This window comes from Pseudorca crassidens, chromosome 14 (genome assembly GCF_039906515.1).
Source record: "Pseudorca crassidens isolate mPseCra1 chromosome 14, mPseCra1.hap1, whole genome shotgun sequence".
Classification (NCBI taxonomy): domain Eukaryota; kingdom Metazoa; phylum Chordata; class Mammalia; order Artiodactyla; family Delphinidae; genus Pseudorca; species Pseudorca crassidens.
In genome coordinates, this window is record NC_090309.1 from 13,831,650 (window position 1) to 13,844,360 (window position 12,711).

The following is a 12,711-nucleotide window of genomic DNA, read 5'->3' on the forward strand; positions in this document are numbered from 1 at the left end:
TGTTTTGAAGGAAAAATATAGAATCTCTTGTCACAAAAACTTAAGCTATGTGAACAAAATTCTATAAATAAAAATGTATTAAAGAACAAGATTTTTTTTAGCCGTTATTTTTTTTTAATTTTTATTTGAGTATATTTGATTTACCCTTCGCACTTATTTTGAATGCCCTGAAATCTTTTGGAGAATTTAATAACTACACAAATTTTAAACATTCATCATTTGATTTCACTTCCATGTTTGGTTTGAGTGTGAGGATATTCCAAGAGATCAGGAGGTAAAACTTAATTTTACATCTTAAATTTCAATAAGCTCATCCGTGTCGTATTTATCTTGTCTATTTATAGTTGGATTCATAATGCCAAGGAACGTGGATAATTTAAACTCCTTTTTCCAAAACAACTCCTCATCATGGTTGTCCAAGAAGGTACAACCAACTAAAACACAGCATTGTATTCAAATAGAACTCTTCTCATCTAGCCATCTCCAGGACATTTCTCCAATCTCTAGCTATAGGTGCATTCATTCACCTGTGATATGAAAGGGACACAGAGTAGGTATATGACATACCTTGCTTTCTATCCATGAGACATATTTTCCCGAGGCATAAGCAAAAGCCATCTGCTTTGCCATGGAGCCTCTGGTGGATGTATAATAGCTGTTGGAGAGGGCATTTGGAGAAAGGGCAGAGGGAAGGGGATTTCTCCTTGTGAAGAGCTGAGTTCAGTGCCGTGAGACAAACCAGAGGAGTTTGGAGCCGACAGGTCTCCTCAAGGGATATGTATTGATGGCGCAATAATTAAAATCGATTTTTCTTGTTCCCGGTCCAGAAAACTTTTTTTTCTGTTTTAACACTTTGGGATTTTTAAGACAAACTTAAGGTTTTAGATTTAAATTATCAATATAAAGGGAGATTTTCAAGCTACTTCATCTATCAGGGCTAAAAACCTGTAGGGATCTTCAGGATAGTAGTTTTATTTTTCCTGAGAAGCTACGAAGGATATAATTCATAAAAAATCAAATGGTGTATTATAAATAGTAAATAGTTCTGTCTGTGGACCACCAATCTCCTGAAATAGCACTTCTAGGAATCTCTGAGCAATGCCTGCTTACTAAATCCAGTAACCTTCCTGTCCTGCTTTTGCTACTGACCCATTTGTTTTCGAAACTTCTTCCCGGCATGAACCTTCAGTTCTGATCTAAATCAATCTCCTCATTTTCTCTGCTCACACTGTCCTTGCTTCTGTCCACACCCCTCTGCTAATGTAATGCCCTTTTCTCAAGCCTCTGAACTCTGATCCTATCCCTCAGAGCCCAGCTTATGTTACAGTTTTTCCTTGAAGCCTCCCCACACCATGGGAGCCCTCCTGGATCTCTGCCTCCTGTGGATTACTCTTGCAGATAAAATTTGTCACTGCTTATTTTGGTTCTTAACCAAATATTCTTTTTTTAGTTATCATATAACCTTTTCATGAGTGAGTGTCCATCATAAAGCTGTCATGTCATGGTATTTGTTTTCAATTTTCAAAGACCTGTGGAGGGACTTCTCTGGTGGTCCAGTGGGTAAGACTCCACCCTCGCAATGCAGCGGGCCTGGGTTCGATCCCTGGTCGGAGAACTAGATCCCACATGCATGCCGCAACTAAGAGTCCACATGCCACAACTAAAGATCCCACATTGCTACAACTAAAGATCCCACATGCCACAACTAAGACCCAGCACAGCCTAAATAAATATATACTTAAAAAAAAGAAAAAGACCTGTGGAGATTAATAGGTTGTAAAGTGGGAGTTTGTCCTGCAGATGCTGTACAACACTACCAGGTGGTGGTGAACAGTGCTGCATATTCTTGAGATGGAAGGGTGCAGAAACAGAAGAATGTGTCTTTCCTGAATTAAATGGTGGGTTTCTGCCTGAAATATTAAAATTAGACTTCCAAATCACAGTACAGAAATAAACTAAAACAACTTCAAATTAAACACGTAAAGCTGGTATTTCTTTCGAGTATCTTACTAAAAATATTATATGGTGTATCTGCATGTGCACACATTTGCATGTCTGTATTCTATGATACATGTGGATTCCTTTCCTCGTGGTTACTTAATTATTTCTGAAACTATAATTTTCAAATTTTCCTGAATTTTTACTTAAACTAAGTCCTTTTGTGGGCAGTTTGTTACTACCTTTTCTGGCAAGACTTTTATTGTGACTGCTGCTGGGCTCAGAAGTAAAACATCTACAAACTTCTGAACTAAATTGTAATAATGGTGACAGGTTCTATTCACCCTCCTTGGGTAGCTTCTCACAGAGTTTTCCAACCTGTCTCTCACTTGCTCTCCAGTCATTTCTCAGTACAAAATACACAGGACACTGTTTTATAGTCAGCAGCCAAAAATTCTTATATATTTTCCACCAAACAGAAGATAATACTCAGCCACTTAGGAAAATTCATCTAATTTTACCCTCTCTCATGGCCGTCTCAGGCAGGGAGTCCTTTAGGCATTTTTTATTTACTAACCTAAGTTACCAATTTAACAACTTTTTCCCTTGGCAAATTATAGTGTGTGTGTGTGTGTGTGTGTGTGTGTGTGATTTCAGTGGTTTCTTCATATTACATTTAAAGTGACAGTATCCCTTTTGGGAGACAGAAAAATAGCTGGTTTCATCATACTCCATAACTAAATTACAGGATTTTTTAAAATAAATTTATTTATTTATTATATTTTTGGCTGCATTGGGTCTTTGTTGCTGCGCACGGGCTTTTCTATAGTTGCGAGCGGGGGCTACTCTTTGTTGCGGTGCGCGGTCTTCTCACTGTGGTGGCTTCTCTTGTTGCAGAGCACGGGCTCTAGGCACGCGGGCTTCAGGAGTTGTGGCACATAGGCTCAGTACTTGTGGCTCACAGGCTCTAGAGCGCAGGCTCAGTAGTTGTGGCGCACGGGCTGCATTGCTCTGTGGCATGTGAGATCTTCCCGGACCAGGGCTCGAACCTGTGTCCCCTGCATTGGCAGGCGGATTCTTAACCACTGTGCCACCAGGGAAGTCCCTATAGGTTTTTAAAAAATTTTCTCTTTTCTGCACCTCTCCCAACTTAGCGCAAGTGTTTAAGTAGTATAGTACGTAGTCCTAAATTAAAATTCTATTTAAAATTCAAAAATTAAAATATGTCAGGGTACTAACTGCTACAAAAAGTTCTAGACCTCCTCCCCTACCATTAATATTACCACAATATTATAAATTTCATTTGTTGGAAATGAAATTTTAAGTTTAAGACTAATAAATAATTAGCAATTTAACAAATTACATTTAATATTTGTTGATGAGAGCTTATGACAGTGAAGCTGCTTAATTTCTCAACATGTTGCCCTTATACACACACAAAAAGTGAAAAGTGCTCTCCATAAGAGACTCCATGTTGTCGCTGTGATCAGAGTCCTGGTTCTCTCTTTAGAATTAAGGGAGCATCTAAAATTCAAGATTCAATACTGTTGGAAAAGAAGTGATAAAGCCTTGATCCAACAACTCCCAAGAATGAAAATTCTGGAACAATTTCCTGGGCTGGTCTTCTTCTCCTGTTACCCAGCCTCTGGACCCAGAAGGAGTTGAGAGGAAATATGATAGAGTTGCTCTATTAGTTATCTCTTGCTACATAACAAATGATCCCCAAACTTAAGAGCTTAAAACAACAAACATTAATTGCCTCACTTAATTTCTGAGGTTCAGGAATCCAGGAGTGGCTTAGCTGGGTGGTTCTAGCTTAGGGTCTTAAAAATAGATGACTCATTTATATATACATGTGTATATATATGTATATGTATATTTATATATAAATGAGTCATCTATTTTTATAAATTTATATAATTTTATATATAAAATTGCAAAAAAGTGAGCACATTTTATTTTACATGAACATTACATTTAATTAAAATGTATCATGTGTTTCATTATCATTTCAATTAACTTATGATTTTTTTTTTGCCTCTTTGATCAGGTCTTTATTCAAAATTAGCTGTCCAAAATGATTTGACCTTTACCGAATAAACAAATTTAAGTTTATACAGCAGCCTTCTTTTCCTCTGTGGTGGGTTTCTTTTCTGTGGGCTTCTTTTTAGCAGGCTTTTCAGCTGCTGGTTTCTTGGTCACAAGAAATGCTGTAAAAACTTTTTCAGACAGCACAGGTTTGCTCCTCTCAGAGAAATGCAGCAACATAGCAAATAATTAATAAATGGGAAAAAAGACTAATGAAAGCATCAGTGTCAAATCATGGGGCAGATTAAGCAGAGAGCCATTAAAGTGAAATTGACAGCCCATAGTAGAAAGAGAAAGATGATGAAGTACAAAGGGCATGGAACATGGAATCAAAAGTTTGGTGTTCCAGCCCAGTTTTTCCAGTTGTTTGGCCTTAGGTAGGACACTTATTTCTCTGTGACTTTGTTTCCTGAACTATAAATTGAGGAGATTAGAAGATCATGGTACCAGAAATCTCTTCTTAAAATGATGTAGGTCTGTGTGTCTAAGCTCTAATTGGCAAGACATAGAAGTATACAAGACAATAAAGAAAAGGCAGACAAAATACACACTTAAGGAAATAACTGAAGAAAAAATTTCTGAATCAAACAAACAAACAACTTAAAGGTCAAGAAAGTTCAAGCTGCCTCCAAAGAATAATGATCAAAGAAAAACTCATTCCCGCCATTCTCCCACCCCGAGTCAAGCATATTTGAAAGAATAATCGATCATAAATGAAGCAATAAATGAAAGTCTAATTATAATAAAAGATATGAACTCTGCATTTTCAAAAGATTATAATAAAGAAATTTAACAAAGATACAGTAGATTTGAACAATACAATGAATAAAATGTAGCTGATTGAAAAAATCTATAAAGGTACTTCCTTTCAGATGAAAAGATTCAAATGAATCTTTTATAGGAACTACACGATAAGCATAAAGAGTATCAATTCTATAAATGACTTTATACAGTTTCAAGTAATTTTTTTAAGTAACCATAAGGGAAAATAGTAAAACATTATTTTTACAAAAGTCCTCTTCAAAGAAGAAATACAGGGGCTTCCCTGGTGGTGCAGTGGCTAAGAATCGGCCTGCCAATGCAGGGGACATGGGTTCGATCCCTGGTCCGGGAAAATCCCACATGCCATGGAGCAGCTAAGCCCGTGTGCCACAACTACCAAGCCTGCGCTCTAGAGCTTGCGAGCCACAACTGCTGAGCCCACATGCCTAGAACCTGTGCTCTGCAACAAGACAAGCCCCTGCAATGAGAAGCCCGTGCGCTGCAACAGAGTAGCCCCCGCTCGCCGCAACTAGAGAAAGCCTGCCCGCAGCAACGAAGATCCAATACAGCCAAAAATAAATAAATAAAACAAATAAATTTTTTTAAAAACTCATAAAAAAGAAGAAATACAGACTATAATAATGGAATTTTAAATTAGCTGTATTGAGGTATAGTTAACATACAATAAACTGCATGTATTTAATGTGTACAATTTGACAAGTTTTGAGATATGTATACACCCATGAAAACATCACCACAATCCACACCATGAGCACACCCATCACCCCAAAAATGTTCCTTGTGCCCCTCCGTAATCTCTCCTGCACTGCCCTGCCTCCTGCCCATCCACATGATCTACTTCCTGTCACTATAAATTACTTCACATTTTCTAGAGTTTTATATGGATGGAATTATACAGTATGTACTCTTTTTGCCTGGCCTCTTACTCAGCATAATTATTTTGAGATTCATCCATGTTATAACTTGTATGATCAATTCATTCATTTTTATTGCTCAGTAGTTTTCTATTGTATGGATATACCACAATTTGTTTATCCATTCACCTTTGATGGACATTTGAGTTGTTTCCAGTTTGAGGCTATTACAAATAAAGCTGGTATGAATATTTGTGCACCAGTCATTGTATGGACATACACTTTAATTTCTCTTAGGTAAATGCCTAGGAATTGAATGACTAGGTTATATAGTAAGTGTATGCTTAAGTTTTAAGAAACTGACAAAGTGTTTTTCAAAGTGCTAGTCCCATATTTCATTCCTACCAGCAGAATGTAGGAGGTATAGCTCCTCCACATCCTTGCCAACACTTGGTATGGACAGTCTTTTAAATTAGACATTCTAATTGAGGCATAGCAATATCTCGTGATTTTAAATTTGCATTTCCCTAATGCTAATGATTTTTAAGCATCTTTTCATATGCTTATTTGCCATCTGTGTATCTTCTTTAGTGACGTATCTTCTTTTGCCCATTTTTTATCAGTTGTCAGGTTTTTAAAAGAATTCTAGTAATCTTGAGAGTATTTATATATCCTGGACACAAGTCCTTGATCAGATATGTAACTTACAAATGCTTCTCCAAGACTGTGCCTTGTCTTTTCACTCTCTTACCACTGTTTTCCAAAGTGCAGAAGTTCTTGATTTTGGTAAAATCAATTTTTTTTTTCTTTTATGGATTGTGCTTTTGGTGTTGTTTCCATGAAATCTTTGCCTAACCCCAAATCACAAGAGTTTCTTCCATATATTCTTCTAGAAGATTTATAGTTTTAGGTTCTGCATTTAGTTCTATGAACTAGCATCAATTAATTTTTCTGCGTAGTGTGAGGTATGGATCAAAGTTCTTTTCTTTCTTTCTTTCTTTCTTTTTTTGGCATATGGTTATCCAATTGTTCCAGCAGAATTTGTTGAAAAGAAATGTAATTTCTTTGGATGTTTGTGAAAAATCAGTTGTCTATGTATGTGTGGGTCTATTTTGGGCCTCTATGTTCTTTCCATTCATCTGTTTGTCTATCTTTTTTTTAAAAGTATTTTAAAAATTTTATTTTATCTATTTTTGGCTGCATTGGGTCTTCATTGCTGCATGCGGGCTTTCTCTAGTTGCAGTGAGCAGGGGCTACTCTTCTTTGTGGTGCATGGGCTTCTCATTGCAGTGGCTTGTTGCAGAGCACAAGCTCTAGGCGCATGGGCTTCAGTAGGTGTGGCGCACGGGCTTCAGTAGTTGTGGCTCACGGGCTCTAGAGTGCAGGCTCAGTAGTTGTGTTGCATGGGCTTAATTGCTCCGCGGCAATGGGGGATCTTCCCAGACCAGGGCTCGAACCCGTGTCCCCTGCATTGGCAGGCGGATTCTTAACCACTGTGCCACCAGGGAAGCCCCTGTTTGTCTGTCTTGATACCAGTTCCATATTGTCTAGATTACTGTAGTTTTACAATGTCTTGAATTCAAGTAGTGGAAGTTCTTCAACTTTGTTCTCCTTTCACAGAGTTGTTTGTCTTTCTAGGTACTTTGTATTTCCATATGAATTTTATAATGAACTTGTCAATGTTTACAGAAAAAGCCTATTGGGATTTTGGTTGAGATTGCATTTAATATATAAATCAATTTGGGGACCGTTGGCATCTTAACAATATTGAGTCTTCCAACCCATGAACAAGGTGTGTCTCTTCCTTTATTTAGATCTTTTTAAATCTTTCTCAGCAATATTTTGTAATTTTCAGAATACAGCTGTTATACATCTCTTTTTCAGGTTAATCACTAAGTATTTCATATTCTTTATGCAAATATAAGTGGTCTTTTAAAAGTTTTTTGTTTCCAATTGTTCTTTGACCATGTATGGAAATAGAATTGAATTTTGTATATTGACTTTATATCCTACAACCTTGCTAAACTCACTTCTAATCAATGATCACTTCTAATACCTCTTTTGCAAACTCCGTTGGATTTCCTAAATGATCATGTCTGCAAATAACAATAGTTTTACTCTTTTCTTTTCAATCTGGATTCATTTTATTTCTTTTTCTTGCCTGATTTCATTGGCTGTACTTTCCAGTACCAAGTTGAATAACAGTGGTGAGAATGCACATCCTTGTCTGTTCCTGATCTTAGGGAGAAAGTATTCAGGCTTTCACCACTAAGTATGACAGCAGCTGTAGATTTTTTTTAGATGCCCTTTATCAGGTTGAAGAAATTCCCTCATGCTTTTGTAATTATTGATATAGTTAGGTTTAAGTCTATCATTCTGACACGTCTTTTCTAATTGCCCTATATGTACCTTGTTCTCCTTTTCTTCATTTTCTTTGTATTGAGGATTTTTTGATTCCTTTTTATATCTTGAGTTGGGTATTGGCTATTACTTTTTCTGTTGTTCAATGGTTGGTTTAATGTTTATAGTATATTTTCCTTGATGAATCACAGTCTACCTTGAAGTGATATTATGCCACTTCATGTATAGTATACAAACCTTAAAATAGTATACTTCTACTTCTTAGCTCCTGGCTTTTATGCTACTGTTGTCATGTATTAGAGTTAACACGTGTATCAGAAACCCCACAATGCATTGTTCTTATGTATTCTTAAACAGTTATCTTTTAAAGATATTTAAATAAGAAAAAAGGGCAAATATTTACCCATATAGTTACCATTTCCAGTGTTTTTCATTCCTTTACATAGATTTATATTTCCACCTGATACATTTTTCCTCTGTTTGAAGGACTTCCTTTAACATTTATTTCAGTCTTGGTCTGCTGGTGATTTTTTTTTTTTTTTTTTTAAACATCTTTATTGGAGCATAATTGCTTTACAATGGTATGTTAGTTTCAGCTTCACAACAAAATGAATCAGTTATATATATACATATGTTCCCATATCTCTTCCCGCTTGCGTCACCCTCCCTCCCACCCTCCCTATCCCACCCCTCCAGGCGGTCACACAGCACCGAGCTGATCTCCCTGTGCTATGCGGCTGCTTCCCACTAGCGATCTACCTTACGTTTGGTAGTGTATACATGTCCATGCCTCTTTATTGCTTTGTCACCGTTTACCCTTCCCCCTCCCCATAGCCTCAAGTCCATTCTCTAGTAAGTCTGTGTCTTTATTCCTGTTTCAGCCCTAGGTTTTTCATGACATTTTTTTTTTCTTAAATTCCATATATATGTGTTAGCATACGGGTCTCTTGTAGACAGCAAATATATGGGTCTTGTTTTTGTATCCATTCAGCCAATCTGTGTCTTTTGGTGGGAGCATTTAGTCCATTTACATTTAAGGTAATTATCGATATGTGTGTTCCCATTCCCATTTTCTTAATTGTTTTGGGTTTGTTATTGTAGGTCTTTTCCTTCTTTTGTGTTTCTTGCCTAGAGAAGTTCCTTTAGCAGTTGTTGTAGAGCTGGTTTGGTGGTGCTGAACTCTCTCAGCTTTTGCTTGTCTCTAAAGGTTTTAATTTCTCCATCAAATCTGAATGAGATCCTTGCTGGGTAGAGTAATCTTGGTTGCAGGTTTTTCTCCTTCAACACTTTCAATATGTCCTGCCACTCCCTTCTGGCTTGCAGAGTTTCTGCTGAAAGATCAGCTGTTAACCTTATGGGGATTCCCTTGTGTGTTATTTGTTGTTTTTCCCTTGCTGCTTTTAATATGTTTTCTTTGTATTTAATTTTTGACAGTTTGATTAATATGTGTCTTGGCGTATTTCTCCTTGGATTTATCCTGTATGGGACTCTCTGTGCTTCCTGGACTTGATTAACTATTTCCTTTCCCATATTAGGGAAGTTTTCAACTATAATCTCTTCAAATATTTTCTCAGTCCCTTTCTTTTTCTCTTCTTCTTCTGGAACCCCTATAATTCGAATGTTGGTACGTTTAATGTTGTCCCAGAGGTCTCTGAGACTGTCCTCAGTTCTTTTCATTCTTTTTTCTTTATTCTGCTCTGCAGTAGTTATTTCCACTATTTTATCTTCCAGGTCACTTATCCGTTCTTCTGCCTCAGTTATTCTGCTATTGATCCCATCTAGAGTACTTTTAATTTCATTTATTGTGTTGTTCATCGTTGCTTGTTTCATCTTTAGTTCTTCTAGGTCCTTGTTAACTGATTCTTGCATTTTGTCCATTCTATTGTCCATTCTATCTCCAAGATTTCGGATCAACCTTACTATCATTATTTTGAATTCTTTTTCAGGTAGACTGCCTATTTCCTCTTCATTTGTTAGGTCTGATGGGTTTTTATCTTGCTCCTTCATCTGCGGTGTGTTTTTCTGTCTTTTCATTTTGCTTATCTTACTGTGTTTGGGGTCTCCTTTTTTGCAGGCTGAAGGTTCGTAGTTCCTGTTGTTTTTTGTGTCTGTCCCCAGTGGCTAAGGTTGGTTCAGTGGGTTGTGTAGGCTTCCTGGTGGAGGGTACTAGTGCCTGTGTTCTGGTGGATGAGGCTAGATCTTGTCTTTCTGGTGGGCAGGTCCACGTCTAGTGGTGTGTTTTGGGGTGTCTGTAGACTTATTATGATTTGGGGCCGCCTCTCTGCTAATGGGTGGGGTTGTGTTCCTGTCTTGCTAGTTGTTTGGCATAGGATGTCCAGCACTGTAGCTTGCTGGTCGTTGAGTGAAGCTGGGTGCTGGCGTTGAGATGGAGATTTCTCGGAAATTTTTGCTGTTTGATATTATGTGCAGCTGGGAGGTCTCTTGTGGATCAGTGTCCTGAAGTTGGCTCTCCCACCTCAGAGGCACAGCACTGACTCCTGGCTGCAGCCCCAAGAGCCTTTCATCCACAGGGCTCCTTAATTTGGGATGACTGGTTGTCTATTCAGGTATTCCACAGATGCAGGGTATATCAAGTTGATTGTGGAGCTTTAATCCGCTGCTTCTGAGGCTGCTGGGAGAGATTTCCCTTTCTCTTCTTTGTTCTCACAGCTCCCAGGGGCTCAGCTTTGGATTTAGCCCCGCCTGTGCGTGTAGGTCGCCGGAGGGCGTCTGTTCTTTGCTCAGACAGGACGGGGTTAAAGGAGCCGCTGATTCGGAGGCTCTGGCTCACTCAGGCCCGGGGGTAGGGAGGGGCACGGAGTGTGGGGCGGGCCTGCAGCGGCAGAGGCCGGCGAGACGTTGCAGCCTGAGGCGCGCCTGTGCGTTCTCCCGGGGGAGTTGTCCCTGGATCCCGGGACCCTGGCAGTGGCGGGCTGCACAGGCTCCCCGGAAGGGCGTGTGGCTAGTGACCTGTGTTCGCACACAGGCCTCCCGGTGGCGGCAGCAGCGGCCCTAGCGTCTCATGTCTGTCTCTGGGCTCCGCACTTTTAGCCGCGGCTCGCGTCCGTCCCTGGAGCTCTCTCAAGCAGCGTTCTTAATCCCCTTTCCTCGTGCACCAGGAAACAAAGAGGGACGTAAAAGTCTCTTGCCTCTTCGGCAGTTCCAGACTTCTCCCCGGACTCTCTCCCGGCCAGCCGCGGTGCACTAACGCCCTGCAGGCTGTGTTCACGCCGCCAACCTCAGTCCTCTCCCGGCGCTCCGACAAAAGCCGGAGCCTCAGCTCCCAGTCCCGCCCGCCCCGGCGGGCGAGCAGACAAGCCTCTCGGCTGGTGAGTGCCGGTCGGCCCGATCCTCTGCGCTGGAATCTGTCCGCTTTGCCCTCCGCACCCCTGTTGCTGTGCTCTCCTCCGCGGCTCCCAAGCTCCCCCACTCCGCCTCCCGAAGCCTCCACCCGCGAAGGGGCTTCCTAGTGTGTGGACACTTTTCCTCCTTCACAGCTCTCTCCCGCTGGTGCAGGACCCGTCCCTATCCTTTTGTCTCTGTTTAGTTTTTTCTTTTGCCCTACCCAGGTACGTGGGGGGTTTCTTGCCTTTTGGGAGGTCTGAGGTCTTCTGCCAGCGTTCAGTAGATGCTCTGTAGGAGTTGTTCCATGCGTAGATGTATTTCTGGTGTATCTGTGGGGAGGGACGTGATCTCCGCGTCTTACTCTTCTGCCATCTTCGGTCTGCTGGTGATTAATCCTTTCATTTCCTATATATTTCAAAAAGTCTTTATATTGCCTGGGTTTTTTGTTTTCTGGGTTTTTTTTTTTGACTGTACGGCATGTGGGATCTTAGTTCCCCAACCAGGGATTGAACCATTACGCTCTACATTGGAAGGCGAAGTCTTAACCACTGGACCACCAGGGAAGTCCCTAGGCTGACAGATTTTTTTTTTTTCTTTTAGTATATTAAACATGCTACTCTCTGCCATCTAACTTGCATTGTTTCCAAAGAGAAATCTGATGCTTCTTTGTGTCTTTCTACGTAACTTGTATCTTTTCTTTGGTTGCTTTTATCAGTTTTTTTTTGTGAACTGATAATGATGTACCTTGGTGTAGTTTTTGTTATATTTCTTGTGTTTGAGATTTGTCAAGCTACTTGAATCTTTGAATTTATAATTCTCATCAAATATGAAAAAAAAAGTTTGACCATTGCTTCTTCAGATATTTTGCAGATCCCCACCCTGTCTCCATTGAGGACTCCAATTACATTTATATTAGGCTACTTGAAGTTGCCCCAAAGATCACTGATTTTCTGTTCCTTTTTTCTTGAATTATTTTTTAAATCTATGCTTCAGTTTGGACAGTTTCTATTGCTATGCCTTGATGTTCACTAATCTTCTTTATGTCAATTTATAATCTGCCATTAATGACATCCAGTGTATTTTTCACCTTAGATACTATAGTACTCATCTCTACATATTCAATTAGGTATTTTTTTTAATATATCTTATGTTTCTACTTAAGTTTTTGACCATATGGAACACAGTTATAATAACTCTTTTTTTAACATCTTTATTGGAGTATAATTGCTTTACAATGGTATGTTTGTTTCTGCTTTATAACAAAGTAAATGAGCTATACATATATCCCCATATCTCCTATAATAACTCTTTTAATGTCATTGGCTGCTAATCTAACAGCTGT